This window comes from Jaculus jaculus, chromosome 2 (assembly GCF_020740685.1).
Source record: "Jaculus jaculus isolate mJacJac1 chromosome 2, mJacJac1.mat.Y.cur, whole genome shotgun sequence".
Lineage (NCBI taxonomy): Eukaryota > Metazoa > Chordata > Mammalia > Rodentia > Dipodidae > Jaculus > Jaculus jaculus.
Window position 1 is genome coordinate 32896750 of NC_059103.1, and position 15919 is coordinate 32912668.

The following is a 15919-nucleotide window of genomic DNA, read 5'->3' on the forward strand; positions in this document are numbered from 1 at the left end:
AACAGCCCAGGCCGTTGACATCTGGCTCTTGTTCCCATCTCCAATACCACCAGGTCCTGCCTCCCAGTCTCTGAAGCTGGGAAGCAAGGAAGCTTTTCACCTTCAAGTAGGCAGCCTCAAGAGACACATAGGCAGGAGCTTGGCTCCTAATTGTTATGCTCTGGGCATCTTCCTATGTGGGCCTCAGTCTCAATAGTTAAAAGGGAATTGTAGAGCCTGACATGGTGGTGCATACCTTTAATCCCAACATTTGGGAGGCAGAGGTAGGAGAATCACCATGAGTTCAAGGCCACCCTGAGACTACATAGTGAATTCCAGGTCAGCCTGGACCAGAGAAAGGCCCAACCTTGAAAAACCAAGAGGAAAGAGCTGGAGAGATGGCTTAGTGGTTAAGGCACTTGCCTGCGAAGCCTAAGGACCCAAGTTTGATTTCCCAGTATCCACATAAACCAGATGCACAAGGTAGTGCATGCATCTGGAGTTCACTTGTAGTGGCTAGAGGTCCTGGCACATCCATTATCTTTCTATCTGCATCTTTCAGTCTCTCTCTCTCTCTCTCTCTCTCTCAAATAAATAAATGAATAAATAAAATTTATTTTTTTTTAAAGGGACTTTTTTTGTTTGGTTTGGTTTTTCGAGGTCTCATTCTAGCCCAGGCTGACCTGGAATTCAGTATTTACTTTCAGACTACCTTTGAACTCATTTCTTTTTTTTTTTTTTTTTTTAAATTTTTTATTTGTTTATTTGAGAGCGACAGACACAGAGAGAAAGACAGATAGAGGGAGAGAGAGAGAGAATGGGCGCGCCAGGGCTTCCAGCCTCTGCAAACAAACTCCAGATGCGTGCGCCCCCTTGTGCATCTGGCTAACGTGGGACCTGGGGAACCAAGCCTCGAACCGGGGTCCTTAGGCTTCACAGGCAAGCGCTTAACCGCTAAGCCATCTCTCCAGCCCCCTTTGAACTCATTTCAATCCTCTTACCTCTGCCTCCCAGTTGCTGGGATTCAAGGTATGCACCACCACACCCAGCAAAAAAAAAAAAAAAAAAAAAGGAATAAAGTCAGGCATGGTGGCAAATGCCTTGAATCCCAGCATGTGGGAAGCAGCAGTAGGAGGATTATCATGAGTTCAAAGCCACCCTGAGACTCTAGAGTAACTCTAGGTCAGTCTGGGCTAGAGTGAGACCCTATCTCAAAAAAAAAAATAAATAAATAAAAGCAAGAAAAAAGAAAGGTGGTAGAATTTAGGCATGCTGGTGCACACCTTTAGTCCCAGGACTTGGAAGGGAGGCTGAGGGAGGAGAATGGCTGTGAGTTGAAGGCCAGCCTACGCTATATAGTTAGTTCCAGGTTAGCCTTGGCTAGAGTGATACTCTGCCTTGGGGGGGGGGGAGAAAAAGAAAGAAAAAAGAGGTAAAAGATGGTGGACTCGAGAGCTGTTCATACTTCCCAATCATGGGCACCAAATATGTTGTCTGTGTCCAGATAACAAACAAGACTGGAAAGACTCAAGACCGTGATGTTCAAGAAAAGAAACCCAACTGCCTAGCATGAGAAAAATAATCGCTATCATATCTTCTAGGGAACCAGAGAAATCACAAAGGAAGTAGTAAACAAGTGCCGCTCTCACTGCTAGCCTGAGAACCTCTCCAGGAAGATGGTGGCAGACACTGAGGAGACTCAAAACCCATCACAGCAGAAAATCAGGGGCCACTGAGAGCTGAACACTAAAGGAGACTCATAACATGCCCTCCAAGTCTCAGGGAACACTGGGGAAAGGAGGCTGAAAAAACATTAAGAGCCACAGGGTGGGAAGGAGTATCCTGGGGCACTGCCCCCCCATAGAGATTGACTGGTGACTTCATGACCCCACAGGGAATACCCACAACACCACTGAGGAAGGTCTGCAGTGGAATGGGGTTGGGGAAGAGGGAACATGAGTATAATCTGATGGTAATATGACCAACATGCAATATTTGCAGACAATAAAGTTCTCAATTAAAAATAACGAGAGACTACATAGTGAATTCCAGGTCAGCCCGATCTAGAGCAAGACCCTACCTCGAAAACAATAAATAAATAAAAATAAAAAGAGGTGGTGGGGATAGGGATGTAGTGTAGTTGGTACACACATGAGAACACACAACATATCACACATATTATACATACATGCACACACAAGAACAAAAACACAAACAAAACACCCAAAATTAAATTCTGGACATGGTTGTGGAAACCTGTGATCCCAGCACTCTGGAGGCTGAGGCAGGAAGACTGAGTTCAAGGCTAGCCTTGATTCATAGACCCTGTCTCAAAAGAATGGAAAAGGTGCTGCATGCCTTTAAACCCAGCACTTGGGAGGCCAAGGAAGGAGGATCGCTGTGAGTTCAATACCACCCTGAGACTCCATAGTGAATTCCAGGTCAGCCTGGGTTACAGTGAGGCCCTACCTCGAAAAACCAAAAACAGAAAAAAAAAAGAAAAAGTCTTGGAGTTGTATCTTAAGGGTAAGAGTACCTGCTAGCACCAGAGGCCCTAGTTTCAATGCCAATTCCCCTCCTCCCGCTTTTTAAAATATTTTGTTTTTCCAGGTAGGGTCTCACTCTAGCTCAGGCTGACCTAGAATTCACTATGTAGTCACAGGCTGTTCTAGAATCCACAGCGATCTTCCTACCTCTGCCTCCCAAGGGCTGGGATTAAAGGCATGCACCGCCACGCCCAGCTAAAATATTGTTATTTATTTGCAGGTGGGGGCAGATGCATGTGCCCTGTGCATCCAGCTTCACGTGGGTACTGGGGAATCAAACCTCGGTGGCCCAGTTCATTAGGCTTTGCAGGCAAGTGCCTTACCCGCTAAGCCATCTCTCCAGCTCTCTAAATTCAATCTCTAGCATTAAAAAGGAAAGAGGGGAGGGAGAAAGGAAGAGGTCCAACTTCATCAGGGAATTATCCTCGAGCTTTCATTCTATCCGCTTCCTTTGAGCATCAAAGACTGCCAGTGTTACTATCGATCCCTCCTTCTCCTTCAGCAACCATGAGGAGAGACAGCTCCAGTGAGAAGTCCCAGTTTTGGCTTTCATTGGCCCAACACAGATCACATGCCATAGCCAACCAATCATCTGGCCTGGGGAAATGGGCTGCTCCGGTTGGCCAGACTGAAGCGGAGAAGCAGCGCTTCTCTAGGCTGGTCTGCAAACCCGGGTAGGTTGACATTCTGGCACGTGAGCTAGGAAGGCCCTAGGCAGCCGAAAGGTTAGAAGTTCAGTTTGGGGCTTGCTGGGTTTGAGATGCCTCCCAGCCATCACGTGGTGTCGCTGAGTCATGGGCTGGAAATGACACATGCACCCACTTGCTGGATTGGTGGCTCACAATCCTCTTACTGCTTTTATGAAAATGTAATCCCATTTCCCTTTGAAGAATACAATTGAGAATTGTCATTATTGTAAGGTACAATTTCTCCACCGGGAGCTAATTGCCTTATTTTCTTCTGCCTTTCCATAACTTACTTTGCATTTTTGGCAGTGCAGATATGTCAACTCAGCTTTTTTTTTTTTTTTTTTTTTTAATGTAGAGTCTCACTATCCCAGACTGACCTGGAACTCACTCTAGTTCTAGGCTGGCCTTGAACTCATGGTGATCCTCCTACTTGTGCCTCCTGAGTGCTGGATAAAGGTGTGTACCACCACATCCAGCTTCTATTTTTGTTGTTGTTGGTGGTGGTCTTTTTTTGTTTTGTTTTGTTTTACCAGGTACCTGGAGTTCACTTTGTAGTCTCAGGCTGGCCTTGAACTCACAGCAATCCTCCTACCTCTGCCTCCCAAGTGCTGGGATTAAAGGTGTGCAGCACCATATCCAGAGATCTTGAACTTCTAATCTTCCTGACTTCACTCAATAGGCCATATCTAAACTAGGAATATAGTCTATGAGTTTATAATTCATTTCATTAAAAAATATTTATTTATTTATTTGACAGAGAGAGAGAGAGAAAATGGGCACACCAGGGCCTCCAGCCACTGCAAATGAACTCCAGACCCATGTGCCACCTTGTGCATTTGACTAACGTGGGTGCTGGGGAATCTAACCTGGCCCCTTTAGCTTTGCAGGCAAATGCCTAAACCGCTAAGCCATACCTCCAGCCCAATTTATTTCATAAAAAAAAAATTTAATGACAACTTCCATAATTATAGACAATATACCATGGTAATCACTCCCCCCATGTTCCCCTTTGCAACTCCACTCTCCATCATATCTCCTTGCCCTCTCAAAAAGTCTAATTTCTCATATCCTACCATCAAGATCCAAAGAGAAGGCAAGTGTCTACCTACCACATCCATTGCTTTAGTACCAAATATGGTGTAGTGAGTGTAAGGAAAGTGTAAGAGAAAAGCAAGAAAGAACACCAAACTTGATTTCTACAGACAGACTGTTGATTGAGAGGTACAGCGAGGGGCAGCAGCCTGACCATGGGATGAGGCTGAAGCACTGAGCCAGGCTGGGTTCAAACTTATAAGGAGGATTCCAAGGCAAACAGACTGAATCAGCTGCAAGGGAAGCAGATAAGGCATCAAAGTTATTTGCTCAGAATAGGCCCTTTAGCAGAGCTGTCTAGGGAGGACTGATGTCTCCATTCTTTATGGCCTTCTCCTCTTAAGGTTAGTTATTAACTCTAGTTATTCCCTCCAGTTTTCAGAGAAGGCTATTAACCTTTCAGTGAGTAATATTTAACTAAACACTCAGGACACATGGATCAAATAGCTCTGGGACAATAAAAGACTATCAAAAGAGGCCTGAAGAGATGGCTTAGCAGTTAAGGTGCTTGGGAAGCCTAAGAACTCATGTTCGAATCTCCAAGTCCCACATAGCCAGACGCACAGTGACACAAGCTTGCAATGTCACACAGGTGCCACAGGGGGTGCACACATCTGGAGTTCTTTCACAGCTGCTGAAGGCCTTGGCCCACCATTTCTCTCTCTGTCTCTCTCTCCAAATAAATAATAAAAAATGACTATCTTTTTTTTTTTAATATAAAAAAAGACTATCAAAAGAAAAAGAAGATGGAAAGCCAGTGGCACATGCCTATAATCCCTACCCTTGGAGGGCTGAGGTTGGAGGATTACCATAAGTTTGAGGACAGCCTGGAACTACTGAGTGAGTTCCAGGTCAGCCTGGGCTAGGGTGAGACCTTACCTCAAAATAACAACAAAACAAAAGCAACCAAAGATGGGAAGGGATAGAGGAAGACAACCAACATCAACCTCTTGCCTTCACAAGCATGAACACATATGTGCACATGCCTCCCACACACACCAATTAAGAGTACGTTCTTTTAGTGAAAAGTTAGTGGTGGGCTGGAGCGATGGCTCAGCCGTTAAGCTTCTTGCCTACAAAGCCTAATGACATGGGCTCAATTCCCTAGTATCACTAAAGCCAGATGCATTAAGTGGTATACGCATATGGAGTTTGTTCGCAGCAGCAGGAGGCCCTGGCGCACCCACCTCTGTCTCTCTTCTCTCTCTGCTTGCAAATAAATAAATAAAAATATCCTTTAAAAAAAAGCTGCAGGGCTGGAGAGATGGCTTAGTGGTTACGGCTTTTGCCTGCAAAGCCAAAAGATTCCAGTTCAATTCTCCAGGACCCACGTAAACCAGATAGATGCACAGGGGGTGCATGCATCTAGAGTTTCTTTGCAGTGGCTGGAGGCCCTGGCACACCCATTCTTTCTCTCTCTCTCTCCTTCTCAAATAAATATGCTTTTTAAAAGTTGCAGAAGATGGGGCTGGAGATATGGCTTAGCGGTTAAGCGCTTGCCTGTGAAGCCTAAGGACCCCGGTTCGAAGCTCAATTCCCCAGGACCCACGTAAGCCAGATGCACAAAGTAGATCATGCATCAGGAGTTTGTTTTCAGTGGCTGGAGGCCCTGGCACACCCATTCTCTCCCTCTCTCTCTCTCTCTCTCTCTCTGTCCCACCTTGAAAAAAGAAAAAAAAAAGTTTGTGTTGAGGCTGGAGAGGTGGCTCAGTGGTTAAAAGTGCTTGCTTGCAAAGTCTGACAGCCGTAGTCTGTCCTTGGTACCCACATAAAGCCAGATCCAGATGCACACAGTGGCACATGTGTCTGGAGCTCATTTAGAGTGGCAAGAGGCCCAGGTATGCTCACATTTCTCTCTCCATTTCTCTCTCTCTAATTAAAAAAAAATTAAATTTAACAAGGTAGCTATAAATAGAGTCCATTTCTAGAACATTCTGTCATAGAACTCCGTGGTGTATTACTAATCGATTTTTCCCTTTTTAAAATATTTATTTATTTACTTGAAAGAGAGAGAGAATGGGCGTGCTAAGGCCTCTAGCCACTGCAAATGAACTCCAGATGCATGCGCCACATTGTGCATCTGGCTTATGTGGGTTCTGGGGAATTGAACCTGGGTCCTTAAGCTTCTCAAATGAGCTCCTTAACAGCCAAGGCATCTCTCCAGCCCTGATTTTTTTCCCTCACGTTTTTCTTCTCCTACCCTAACTCCTTTTATTTTCTCCCTTCTTTCTCCTCCCTCTCCCACAGCATCTCTCTCCCAAACCCAGGGACTCCTGGTGCATGGTGTAACAGAGGCATTAGAGGCAACACAGGGCAGCTCCGGAAAGCAAGGCGAGTTTGGCAAGGACAGTGATGTACACTAGAAAGTGTGTACTTCTGTCTTCTTTTAGACTGTTGAATTTATTCCAACAGCTGCTCAGTCTGGGAGGGTTTCCAGGGTGTGGGTTATTTCACCATGGGCCGTGGGAACTGGACAGAGACACAGAAAGATTTTGGAATGGTTGAGAGACTCTTCATCAACTTCATGAGCAGAAGCCATGAGGTTGTCACCACGAGAAAACCCTACCTTAAAAGAAAGCTCAGGAGGGTTATTCAGCTGGGACCCTAATGTTACCATGTGGATTTGTTTTTTCTTTTCTCTCTCTCTCCTTTTAAAAGGTATTTATTCATGAGAGAGAGAGAGAAAGAGGGATATAGAGAAAGAATGGGCATGCTAGATCCTCTAGCCACTGCCTGCGCCACCTTGTACATCTGGCCTTAATGAGTACCTGGGAACTGAACCCAATTCAAACCCTGGTTGTTAGGCTTTGCAGGCAAGTGTCTTAACTGCTGAAGCATGTCACCAGACTCCTTTCTCTCTCCCTCTCTATTTTTTATTTCATATTATTATTATTATTATTAATTAATTAATTTTTTTGGTTTTTGGAGGTAGGGTCTCAGTCTAGCCCAAGCTGACCTGGAATTCACTGTGTAGTCTCAGGGTGGCCTCAAACTCATGGCAATCCTCCTACCTCTGCTTCCCGAGTGTGCCACCACGCCCAGCTTTATTTTGATTTTTTGAGGTAAGGTCTCACTCTTGCACAGGCTGACCTGAATTCACTGTGTAGTCTCAGGGTGGCCTTGAACTCATGGCAATCCTCCTACCTCTGCCTCCCAAGTGATGAGATTAAAGGCATGCGTCACATGCCCGGCTTTTATCTTTCTGTCTGCCTGCAAACAATGGGCACTCCAGAGCCTCTAGGCACTGCAAATAAAATCCAGACATGTGCCCCTTGAGCATCTGGCTTACATGGGCCTGGGGAATCAAACTGTGGTCCTTTGGCTTCACAGGCAAATACGTTAACTACTAAGCCATTTCTCCAGCCCTTGTCTCTCTTTTCTAGAGAGCTGGAATGGAACGCAGGGCTTGTATATGCTCTATCACTTATGCTGGGCGTGGTGGAGCACACCAATAATCCCAGCACTTAGGACACTGAGGCAGAAGGATTGCTGTGAATTCAAAGCCAACCTGGGCTACACAGTGAAACCCTTTCTAAAAAAATCAATGGCCAGCTGGATGCACACCTTTAATTCCAGCACTGGGGAAACAGAGGTAGGAGGATCACTGTGAATTCAAGGCCAGCCTGGAAGTACAGAATGAGTTCCAGGTCAGCCTGGGACAGAGTGAGACCCTCAAAAAAAAAAAATAATAATAATAAATAAATAAATAAAACGGGACTGGAGGGGTAGCGGTTGAGGCACTAGCCTGCTAGCCTGCAAAGCCAAAGGACCCATGTTCAAGTTCCCAGGACCCACATAAGCCAGATGCACAGGGTGGCACATGCTTCTGGGATTCGTTTACAGTGGCTGAAGGCCCCGGTGTGCCCATTATCTCTGTCTGCCTCTTTCTCTCTCTCTCTCAAATAAATAAATAATTAATTTAACTTCATTAGCCAAACTTTAAAAACAGAAAAAAGAAGAAGCCAGGTGTGGTGGCACACACCTTTGATCCCAGCATTCTGGAGCCAGAGGTAGGAGGATCACTGTGAGTTCAAGGCTACCCTGAGACAACACAGTGAATTCCAAGTCTACCTGATGTACAGTGAAACCCCACCTCGAAAAAAATAAGAAGGAAGAAAGAAAGAAAGAGAGAGAGAGAGAGGGAGGAAGGGAGGGAAGGAGGAAGGAAGGAAGGAAGGAAGGAAGGAAGGAAGGAAGGAAGGAAGGAAGGAAAGAAAGAAGAAAGGAAGAAAGGAAGGAAGAAAGGAAGAAAGGAAGGAAGATAGAGAAAAATGTGTCACTAGTATCTGGCATTTGTTTGCAGTGGCAAGAAACTCTGGCTGCACCCCCCCCCCCCCGCCCATACAGACATAGAAATAGATGCTGCAATATCACAAACTACTCTTCAAGTTTTGAACTTCTTTGGCATTTGTATATAGTATTGGGGGGTGGTGTGTGTGGCATGTGTATTGGTGCACTTGTGTGTGCAGATGCTTGAGCCCATGTGCATGTGTGGGAGGCCAGAGTAGATTGTTGGGTGTCCTCCTCCATTACTCTTCTACAATCTCACACTGAACCTGAAGCTCTCCCCCCCCCCCCCCCCCCCCCGTCTCCCTCTCCCTCTCTCTCTCCAGCAAGCCCTAGTGTTTCTCCTATCTCCACTCTCCACAGGCCCGGGGTTACAGGCATGCTTGGTCATGACCAGCTTTTTATGTAGTTTCTGGGGACTGAACTCATGTCATCTCAGGCCCTCATAGTAAGTGTTCTTACACACTGAGTCATCTCCCCAGCCCCCAGCCTTTTTTGTGTATGTGTGTATATGTATGTGTGTGCATGGTGTGCATGCAGTGGTCAGAGGACAACCTTGGGGTGTCTGTCCTCATCTTAAACCTTGTCTGAGACAGGGTCTCTTTTGTTTTACCACTAAGAAGGCCAACCTAGCAGCCCCATGAGCTTTGGTATTCCCCTGACAATACCTCCCATTGTTTTAGGTGAGTTGGACAGGTATCTGCTTGCATTGGGTTTTATGTGGGTTCTGGGTGCTGGGGAAAAAGAAGCACAAAATGGAAGGAGAGAGAAGACTCTGCCCAACAGTAGGCAGGCTTTATTTCTGAAAGCCAGGGAGGGACTCAGAAGCCCTTCCCTTATAAAGTAGGGGCTACTTATGGGGTGTGGGGGCATTGGGATTCTGTGGTTGCAGGGAGGTCCACCTTGACCACTTATGGAGACAAGTGGCCTGGGTCACTTCTGGGAAACAGAGACTTACAATTGTATAATGACAGTCAGAGTTCACATATGAGTGCATTCTGGTTCTGACATTGGGGATCTGAACTCCAATCATCATGCCTGCTCAGCAAGCACTATTTTTAAAAAAAATTATTTTTATTTGAGACAGAGAGAGAGAGAGAAAAAAAAAAGGGCATGCCAGGGCCTTTAGCCACTGCAAATGAACTCCAGACACAAACACCACCTTCTGCATCTGGCTTACGTGGGACCCGGAGAATTGAACCTGGGTCCTTAGGCTTCACAGGCATGTGCCTGAACCACTAAACCAGCCCGTTTTTTATTTTGTTTTTTCGAGGTAGGGTCTCATTCTAGCCCAGGCTGACCTGGAACTCACTCTGTATTCACAGGGTGGCCTTGAACTCACAGCGATCCTACCTCTGCTTCCCAAGTGCTGGAATTAAAGGTGTGTGCCACCACACCCGGCTTCATTACATTTTTAAATTTCCTTTTCTTTTTATTTTATCTTTTACTTTTTTTTTTTTTTGGTGGGGTCTTGCTGAAGCCCAGGCTGACCTGGAATTCACTCTGTAGTCTCAGGCTGGCTATGAATTCACAGTGATCCTCCTACCTCTACTTCTTGAGTACTGGCATTAAAGGTGTGTGCCATCACACCCTGCTTTATTTTTATTTGCTTATTTACTGCTTTTATTTGTTTTGAGGCAAGGTGTCACTCTAATTCAGGCTGACCTAGAACTAACTCAGTATTTTCTGGCTGGTCTTAAACTCATGCTGACCTTTCCACCTCAGCCACCACAGCTGGCCTTTATCTTTATTTTATTATTATTTTTGTGATAGGGTCTCATTCTAGCCTAGGCTGACCTCCAATTCATTATGTAGTCTCAGGCTCTGCCTCCTGAGTGCTGGGATTAAAGGCGTGGGCCACTATGCCTGGCTCCTTTTTAAAATATTTTATTTAGTTATTTTCAAATGTACATAGAGAGGAGGAGAGAGAGAATAGGCATGCTAGGTCCTCCAGCCACTGCAAACTTACTCCATATGCATGTGCCACTCTGTGCATCTGGCTTTATGTGGGTACAGGGAAATCAAACCTGGATTGTTAGACTTTGCAGGCAAAGCAAATGCCTTAACCACTTATGTCACCAGTGTCTTTTTATTTGTACATATGTGTGGTATAGTAGACAGCTCCACAATGCTGAGATGAACAGCCAAACCAGTCAGTTTATGGAAGGAATAGGATTTATTTCAGGCTTACAGGTCCAGGGAAAGTATGGCGCTCCTTTCACAGGTCCAAGCACAGAGAATAACCACCAGCAGCCAGCAGACACACAAAAGAGCAGCAGGCAGGACCCACCAGAGCTCAGACCTCTCTGCACACCTTTGGGCTAGAATCCAGATTCGCTTCTAATGACACCTCCAGAGAGGCGGTTGGAGATCCAAGTTACAAATAAAACACCTGAGTCTATGGGGCGCATACATTCAAACTACCACAGGTGGGTTGGGAAAGGGAAATGCCAGGGCTTTTTGCCACTGCAAATGAAGACAGATGCTCAAGTCATCCGCTCTGTCTGGTTTATATGGATGGTTTGAGATCTAACCCAGGCAGGCAGGTTTTGCAAGCATGCACTTTTAACCCGTCTCCTCTTCTTTTGTAGTACTGGGGATTGCGCCCAGAGCTCCGTGTATGCTCAGCAGTGCTCTTAACACTGAGCTGTATCCACAGCACCTACTCCGATTTCTCCAACTCAGCTGGAGACATGGCTTAGCAGGTTCAATTCCCCAGGACCCACGTAAACTAGATGCACAAGGTGGCACATGTGTCTGGAGTTTGTTTGCAGTGGCTGGAGGCCCTAGTGCATTCACTCTCTTTCTCTCTCATTGCCTCTTTCTTTCTCTTTCTCAAAATAAATAAAATAGAAGACGGGCATGGTGATGCACCTGCCTTTTTTTTTTTTTTTTTTGTGGTAGTTTCACTCTAGTCCAGGCTGACCTGGAATTCATTATGTAGTTTCAGGTTGGCTTTGAACTGATGGCGATCCTCCTACCTCTGCCTCCCAAGTGCTGAGATTAAAGACGTGCGCCACCAAGCCAGGCCCCCTTTCGTATTTTGTGGCATGATCTCACTCCAGCCCAGGCTGACCTAGAACTACCTCAGCCTCTCAAAGTGATGGGATTTCAGGCTTAAGTCCTCATGTCCCGGTTGGCCACTAGAAGCCACCCTCCCAGGTTCACCTCAAAGTCACCATGGGGTTGGCTTTCACTAAATTCTAAATTCTCCTCAAGCATATTACTCAGCTAAGCTGATCTTATCCTTCAACACTCTTTTGTTTATTTTGTGTTTTTGTGATGTAGGGTCTCACTCTAGCTCAGGCTGTCCTAGAATTCACTATGTAGTCTCAGGGTGGCCTCGAATTCACAGTGATCCTCCTACCTCTGCCTCCCAAGTACTGGGATTAGCATTTTTATGAAAGGTATTTACATTCTCGGGCTGGAGAGATGGCTTAGCGGTTAAGTGCTTGTCTGTGAAGCCTAAGGACCCAGGTTTGAGGTTCGAATCCCCAGGACCTACTTTAGCCAGACACACAAGGGGGCACACGTCTGGACTTTGCAGTGGCTAGAGGCCCTCATACGCCCATTCTCACTCTATCTGCCGCTTTCTCTCTCTGTCACTCTCATTTTAAAAAAGCCGGGTGTGGTGGCACATGCCTTTAATCCCAGTACTTGGAAGGCAGAGGTAGGAGGATCACTATGAGTTCGAGGCCACCCTGAGACTACATATTGAATTAATTCCAGGTCAGCCTGGACTAGAGTGACACCCTACCTTGGAAAACCAAAATAAATAAATAATTTTTTTAAAAAGGTATTTACATTCTTACAGCTTTAAAACATGTCAAAAATCACCTTGTGCATCTAGTTTATTAGGGTCCTAGGAAATCAAACCTGGGTCTATTGGCTTTGTAGGCAAGTGCCTTAAGTGCTAATCCATCCCTCCAGCCCTTTTAGTTTTGTCTTGTTTCAGTTTTTGGAAACAGAGTTTTCCTATGCAGCCCAAGCCGGCCTCAAAGTCATGGAAATCTTCCTGCCTTAGCCTCCTGGACACCTGAATGACAAGTGTATGCCACTATGCCTGGTTTTACCACACACCTCTTTCTTTCTTCCCTCCCTCTATCTCTCACTTTCTTTTGTCCTTTATTTCTTTGAACCAGTGTCTGTAGTCCAAGATGGCCTCAAATTTAAGGTGATCCTTTTACCTCAGCCTCCTGAGTACTGGGATTAAAGGTATGTATCACCACACCCACTTCCATACGCATTTTAGGTGACAATCTGATGAGCTCTCATAGCTATGAAACCATCACCACAGTTTAGATACTGAACATGCCCGTGACCCTAACAGAATCTAAGGGATAGGCTGGGGGATGGCTCAGTAGATCAAGCTGTAGGATGAGTACCTGGGTTCAGACACTCGAACACTAACTCTGTAATCCCAACACACCAGAACAAGACAGGAGCCGCCCCTGGAATCTCGAAGCCTGGTGGACTCAGCAGTGACCAGTGAGACATCCTGCTTCAAATAAGGTGGAAGGCAAGGACTGACACCTGAGGTTGTCCTCTGACGTCTACGTGTGCACTGTGTCCTTCTTATACACAGGTTTCAAGTCTCACTATAACCCAGACTGACCTGGAACTCACTCTGTAGCACCAGGCTGACCTCAAACTTGCAGCAATCCTCCTACCTCAATCTCTTTGAGTGCTAGGACTAATGGTGCGCACCACCATCCCTAGATTTAGGCTTTTTTTTTTTTTTTTTTGCTTCTTTTAAATTTATTTTTTATTAATAACTTCTATGATTGTAAACAATATCCTATGGTAATACCCACCCTCCCCCCACTTTCCCCTTTAAAATTCCTCTCTCCATCATCCCCCCCCCCCCAAATCAGTCTTTCTTTTATTTTGATGTCATGGTCTTTTCCTTCTCTTATGATGGTCTTGTGTAGGTAGTGTCAGGCACTATAAGGTCATGGATATCCAGGCCATTTTGTGTCTGGAGGAGCATGTTGTAAGGAGTCCTACCCTTCCTTTGGCTCTTAGATTCTTTCTACCACCTCTTTCGCAAAACCCCGAGCCTTGGAAGGTGTGATAGAGACATTGCAGTGCTGAGCACTCCTGTCACTTCTTTCCAACACCATGATGCCTTCTGAGTCATCCCAAGGTCACTGCCATCTGAAAAGAAAAGGCTCTCTACCAAAAGTGAGAGTAGCATTAATATAAGGGTGTGAACATTAACAGAAGTACTTACTGGACAGTTTGATAAGCAAAGAATATATATTTATTGGCTTTTTTTTTTTTAAGTAGGGTCTCATTATTTAGCCCAGACTGAGGTAGAACTCATTCTGTAGCCTATGCTGGCCTTGAACTCATGGCAATCCTCCTACCTCAGCCTCCCTAGTGCTAGGATTAAAGGTGTGCATTACCACATTCAGTGCAAAGTGACCGTTTTTGATTTTTTTTATTGACAACTTCCATAATTTAGACAATAAACCATGGTAATTCCCTCCCCCCTTTCCATTTGCAACTCCACTCTCCATCATACCCTTTCCCCCTCTTTGTATTTATATGTACATACATATATATAATATATATTAATATCTTTATTTGCAAGCAGAGAGAGGAGAGAGAGAATGGGCATGCAAGGGCCTATAGCCACTGCAAATGAACCGCAGTACCACCATGTGCACTTGGCTTTATATGGGTACTAAGGAATTGAACCCAGGTCATTAGGCTTTGCAGGTAAGCGCCTTAACATCTGAGAGCCATCTCTCCAGCCCAAAGCGACTTTTTTTTTAAGGCCATAAATGAATCTTCATAGGGTTGATGAAAAGTCCAGGGAAAGAATCAACTTGGGCTGGGTGTGGTGGCTCCACAGTGACTGTTTAATGGTCTTTCCACTCTCCCCATTACCACTATCCAACCCAAATGAGGTTGTGTTTTCTCCAGGTTGATTTTTCTTTGCATACATGTGTGTGTCATGTGCATGTATGTTCATAGATATGGGGGGGCACATGCATTTTGAGACCAGAGGAAAACCCTGGGTGTAATTCCTCAAGTGCACTGGTTTTGGGACAGGGTCTCTCATTGATTGCTTGTCTATTACTAGAGGAAGTGCTTGGGAAGCCCCAGGGAGTCTCCTGTCCCCACCTCCCAGCACTTGGATTAGAGGTATGCCCTACTCTGCCTGGCATGAACTTGAGTACTAGGAATCAAATTCAAGTTCCTATGCTTGTGAAGCAAGCACTTTCCTTACTGAGCTATCTCCCCAGTTCCCCCATTTTCTCTAATTTTATATGATAAGGTCAAACCCTATGTTCTTTCCTCCTCCCCTTTCACTCCTCTTCCTCCAGGTTGGATTATTTTCTTTCTTTCTAGTTTTGTAAGGTATGGAGTCACTCTAGCTCAGGAAGGCTGACGGGTAATTCACTATGTAGTCTCAGAGTAGCCTCCTACCTCTGCCTCCCGGAGTGTTGAGATTAAAGGTGTCCACCACCATGACGGCTTTTAAACATTTTTATTTATTTGCAAGCAGAGTGTGAGTGAGAGAGGGAGGGACAGAGAATGGGCACACGGGGCCTCTAGCCAGTGCAAATAAACTCCAGATGCATGCACCACTTTGGGCATCTGGGGAATTGAACTGGGGTCGTTAGGGTCCCAACCAGTGAGCCATCTCTCCAGCCCGACAGGGTCTCTCTCCCTCTTTTTTTTTTTTTTTTTTGGTTTTTCGAGGTAGGGATTCACTCTAGCCTAGGCTGACCTGCAATTCAGTCTCAGGGTGGCCTCGAACTCACGGCGATCCACCTAGTCCTGCCTTCAGAGCGCTGGAATTAAAGGCGTGCGCCACTACGCCCGGCTTTTTGTTGTTTGTTTGCTTGTTTTGGTTTTTCAATATTTATTTATTTTTAGACACGATCTCACTCTAGCCCTAGGTCCAGGCTTACCTGGAATTCACAGTGACCCTCCTGCTTCCGCCGCCCGCGTGCAGGGACCCGAGTGCGCCCGGTCACCACGTTTGCTAGCGCTCTTGAGTGAACGCGAGCCCTGCTTGAGGAAACTGAGGCACGACTTGCGCAGGGCTGGCACGCAGGCGCGGCCCGTAAGGCGCTGGAAACGCCGGCCTCGGCCAGGCGCGGCGCCAAGCGGGATTCCTGCGCCTGCGCGGGGCGGGCCGGGGCGGGGCTGCGGGCTCTGCGGCCCAGAGCCCGGCGGGGCCGGCGCGCGCCTGCGCGGAGCGATAAGGAGGGCGCGGTGGGCGGTGCCCCGCGCCGGGCAGCGGTGAGCCGACCTGGGCGGGGGCGGGGCTGCGCCGGGCCACGCCCTCTACCTTCCGGGAGCCGCCAA